This window comes from Dermacentor andersoni, unplaced genomic scaffold (genome assembly GCF_023375885.2).
Source record: "Dermacentor andersoni unplaced genomic scaffold, qqDerAnde1_hic_scaffold ctg00000040.1, whole genome shotgun sequence".
Classification (NCBI taxonomy): Eukaryota; Metazoa; Arthropoda; class Arachnida; order Ixodida; family Ixodidae; genus Dermacentor; species Dermacentor andersoni.
In genome coordinates, this window is record NW_027314753.1 from 4,157,814 (window position 1) to 4,162,966 (window position 5,153).

A 5,153-nucleotide genomic window follows, 5' to 3' on the forward strand; every position below is an offset into this window, starting at 1 on the left:
CTACCTGTATAGCATTATCGGTTTCTTAAAGCGAAACCGAAGCAAAAAGAAAAGAAAGTATTTGGGAGCCATTCCACTCTTTGAAGATGGATGACCAGTTAAGCTGTTGTACATCACACAGGATTAGACAAGGGGACATGTATTTATTTTCATGATTTGGTAATGGTAGTGACGATAGCTTCTTGATTACTGTGATATATATGGATTGGTCCGATTTGTAACCTTAGAGAGAATCTTGGCCAACGTTGAACCTATACACGACACGTTGTTGCTTAACTGAGGAAGATGGATTGGTGTAGCAGTTCAAAGAAAATTCTTGCACAAATTCAGTGAAACATTTCTTGTCTGGTTTGGAAGTGCCAACATTGAAGTCTCCAATGGTGATCACAGGGGTAGTGTCATCGCGGCTAACCTATGCAAAGTCGTAATCATGAACTTCTCGCTATCACACTTGGGTGTGCCAGAACATATATAGACAGTGGATATCATAATTCCGTTTTACGTTTGTACGGCAAAGGCATCCCCACAGTCAGTGTTCCTGTTCTCTTGCAAGTCTAAGTTCTACGATTTTACACACATTTCCTCCTCTGCATATACCGTATTTACTCGATTCTAAGCGATCGCTTTTTCTCACGATCGCGATGCCCAAACTGAGGGGGGGTTAGATTCGAAAAATCTAGAATTGACTCCCCCTCCGTCTTTTCGCTGCGACATCACGACGAGACAGGTGTGAGAAAGAACATTTTATTTCGCAAACATTCAAAAGAAAAATTGGCGCACACAGTGAACCCACCGCTTGTGTCGGCTCCTCAGTTACTACCACTGCCACTCGAGTTCGTCGCACCGCTTGAACCGCCGCTCTTGGTATCCCACAGCAGGTCGTCTTCCGTTGCATTGAAGTGGTTTGTGATCGAGCAGTTCTTAAATGATTGGACCACAACGTCTACTTGGACCCGCTTCCAAGCGTCCGAAATATACTTTGCGATGGTTGATGGGGACGCTTTTTGTAGCTTTCGTCATACATCCGTACAGTCCGGCTGTACAGCGTACTCGCGCCGCGGACGCCGTGCCACCTCGGGACTCCGTGGCTCCGGCTCGATAACAGAGTGAGCAAGCGCGCTTGGCCGCCTTGGCTACGCGCGCTTCCTAACAAATAGGGGGGTGCTTTTTTCCCAATTTTTTCGGGAAAATTGAGGGAGGTGCTTAGAATCGCGAAAATTCGGTATGAGAATGCCTTCTGCTCTTGAGTCTGTGCTGTTCATAAACGATTGCAGCATACCCATCGACTTGAAACATTGCATCTTTATTATTATTATTATTAATATTATTATTATTATTATTATTATTAATATTATTATTTGGGGCGGAGCACTTGAAGCGTGCTTCACCTCCGCGCGTGACGGTCCGATATTCCACAATCTCCGTGATCGGCCCTCATTTTTGCCCACTTACGCGACCAATCCATTTCGGCGTAGAGGCAGACAACTTCGCTGTGAAAGCGCCTGTACAGTAAACATTGCCGTCTTGTATTTTATCTCGATGACACCATCACCATCCGCACGGTCCCGGCCGCGAGGAGCTGCTAGCGGATCGCCTTCTTTATCTTCCTTGCCTCGGCGGCAGCCTATTCCGTTGACCGCGATCACGCTCTAAACTGCACCATCATTGCGTCGTGCATCCCTTCAAGCAAGATTTCGACGGCACACGTTCGCTGCTGTATTAACATTAGACAGTTTTAGAATCGCGTTTGTTGCCTTACGCACGTTAAAGGTGAGCACCTTTGCCGGACGTTACGGTGCGTGTCCCATCAAGTCTTTGAGTTCACCTTACGGAAACACAAACGTAAAGAAAACGTTAGAAAACAGGGCGCCGTCTGGCGCCTCGTGCCAAACGTACCCAAGCCAAGACGATCCATGAGCAACCATCCTACTGTTGCTATGTGGACACGTCTCGTTAGGCGTACGGGCGCCAGAATCGCCGGGCGATCTTAGAAAATGGGCGCGCCATCCGCTCATAACTAACCTCTCAGGTGAGTCTAGATAAAGCGAAAGCTCATTACAATAGTTACTGACGATAAACGCGAGTGAGAGCGTAGCCATCACGAGAATTGACGCTGAAGCGGGAGCCGTGGCTGCCGCCATGTTCGACAACGCTATTTCTTAGCGTCCGTAAACATTACGGACGTTAAACTCGCCAAATAAGGTGCTATCAGCGTCAAATGAAACGCGACCAGCAGAGCGCGTGGCCCAAGGATAAAGTGAAGGTGTAGTGTGCGCCGTCCGTTAATCGCCAATGACAGACAACCGATTTGGGTGCTCGTTCGGGAGTCGGACGGCCAAACGCGTTCAGCACGCCGGCGACCATCGCGGCTGCTAGCGATACCGCGCTGCGCAAGTTTGCCAATTGAAAGAATGATGTGGCGCACACGCGGCACACCACATGAGCGAATCTATAATGATGACGGTGCAAACTGCTGCACGCGCACCGCTGTTCGCGAACGGTGCGACAATACTCGCTGCAAACTTTAGCTTCCGTTGTCTTTTATTTTTGTTTTCCACCTTTGGAACGTAAGAACCAGATCACAGACGAAAATACTTCACTATTGGGGGATCGCGCGGGGCGGCCAAATCGGCAAATGTGTTCCTGTCAATGGTGATGACTGGAGGGCACGCACTATACCTTCACTTATAGTTCAAGTAGCTGAGGAGTTCTATATCGATTTATACAGTACCAGTGGCACCCACGACGATAATGGAAGAGAGAATAGTCTAGAGGAATTAGAAATCCCACAGGTAACACCGGAAGAAGTAAAGAAAGCATTGGAAGCTATGCAAAGGGGGAAGACAGCTGGGGAGGATCAGGTAACCGCAGATTTGTTGAAGGATGGTGGGCAGATTGTTCTAGAGAAGCTGGCTACCCTGTATAAGTAATGCCTCATGACTTAGAGCGTACCGGATTCTTGGAAGAACGCTAACGTAATCCTAATCCACAAGAAAGGGGACGCCAAAGACTTCAAAAATTATAGACCGATCAGTTTACTGTCCGTTGCCTACAAAGTATTTACTAAGGTAATTGCAAATAGAATCAGGAACACCTTCGACTTCCGTCAACCAAAGGACCTGGCAGGATTCCGTAAAGGCTACTCAACAATAGACCATATTCACACTATCAATCAGGTGATAGAAAAATGTGCGGAATATAACCAACCTTTATATATAGCTTTCATTGATTACGAGAAACCGTTTGATTCTGTCGAAACCTCAGCAGTCGTGGAGGCATTGCGGAATCAGGGTGTAGACGAGCCGTACGTAAAAATACTGAAAGATATCTATAGCGGCTCCACAGCCACCGTAGTCCTCCATAAAGAAAGCAACAAAATCCCAATAAAGAAAGGTGTCAGGCAGGGAGATACGATCTCTCCGATGCTATTCACAGCGTGTTTACAGGAGGTATTCAGAGACCTGGATTGGGAAGAATTGGGGATAAGAGTTAATGGAGAATACCTTAGTAACTTGCGATTCGCTGATGATATTGCCATGCTTAGTAACTCAGGGGACCAACTGCAATGCATGCTTACTGACCTGGAGAGGCAAAGGCGAAGGGTGGGTCTAAAAATTTATCTGCAGAAAACTAAAGTAATGTTTAACAGTCTCGGAAGGGAACAACAGTTTACAATAGGTAGTGAAGCACTGGAAGTGGTAAGGGAATACATCTACTTAGGACAGGTAGTGACTGCGGATCCGGATCATGAGACTGAAATAATCAGAAGAATAAGAGTGGGCTGGGGTGCGTTTGGCAAGCATTCTCAGATCATGAACAGCAGGTTGCCATTATCCCTCAAGAGAAAAGTTTATAACAGCTGTGTCTTACCAGTACTCACGTACGGGGCAGAAACCTGGAGGCTTACGAAAAGGGCTCTACTTAAATTGAGAACGACGCAACGAGCTATGGAAAGAAGAATGATAGGTGTAACGTTAAGGGATAAGGAAAGAGCAGATTGGGTGAGGGAACAAACGCGAGTTAATGATATCCAAGCTGAAATCAAGAAAAAAAATGGGCATGGGCAGGACACGTAATGAGGAGGGACGATAACCGATGGTCATTAAGATTTACGGAATGGATTCCAAGGGAAGGAATGCGCAGCAGAGGGTGGCAGAAAGTTAGGTGGGCGGATGAGATTAAGAAGTTTTCAGGGACAACGTGGCCACAATCAGTACATGACCGGGGTAGTTGGAGAAGAATGGGAGGGGCCTCTGCCCTGCAGTGGGCATAACCAGGCTGATGATGATGATGATGATGATGATGCATGGGCAGCGCGCTCCGCTGTTCACGTTTCATTTTACGCTGATAGTACATTATCGTAGCGCACTTAAACAGCAGAAACCCAAATACGTTCCGAGCATGCGCAGAGAGGTCGGCGCTATTTCTTTACGAAGGTAATGCTTTTAGTTCAGTTGCAAACGATAAACTAAAACTTTCTATTCAAACTAAAAATTGAAGCCTTGGAAAAAAAACAACGTGAAGATATATTGAAAGCGCTCTAGCCGCAAGAAACTTGCTCACGCAGCGATGTCATTCATGACAATATCACAAGCGGCTGGACTCGGTAAGGTCAGCCTTAAAGACGTTCTTTTTCACCATCAGTTATGCTTTCAAAGATTTCATCTGCAAGACATTTGTGCAAAACGGAAGCATGTTTAATGTTTATTGGCTCAGCTATAGATAATCTCGAAGAATGGCTCCAAAGTACTCATTTCCGTTAGCCGCCTAAGATCAGTTATTGAAAGTTTACTTATCGTGGCTTAGGATAGGATAGGAATAACTTCAATAAAGTGCCGGGAAACGACGATTTAACGAGTCGTGACGCTGGCCAAGCGTCGACCCGGGGTAATACCGTACTCTGCAATAGCCAAGTTGGGCCCGTTTGTAGTGGGTCATGAGGCTTGTGCTTTTCGACCGCACCTCGGGCCTGCTGGACGGCCCATAGTTGTGAGTCCTTGTCTGCAGACTGCCGTGCACTTTGAAGTTTTGGAGGGTAAGTCCTGGAGGTAGCTGCCGTCGGGAACCTGGCACAGTCCCACATGATGTGCCATTGCTCCGCCGGACCCGCTGCACAAACCCCGCACAGCCCACTCGGATAGAGCTCTGGGTGA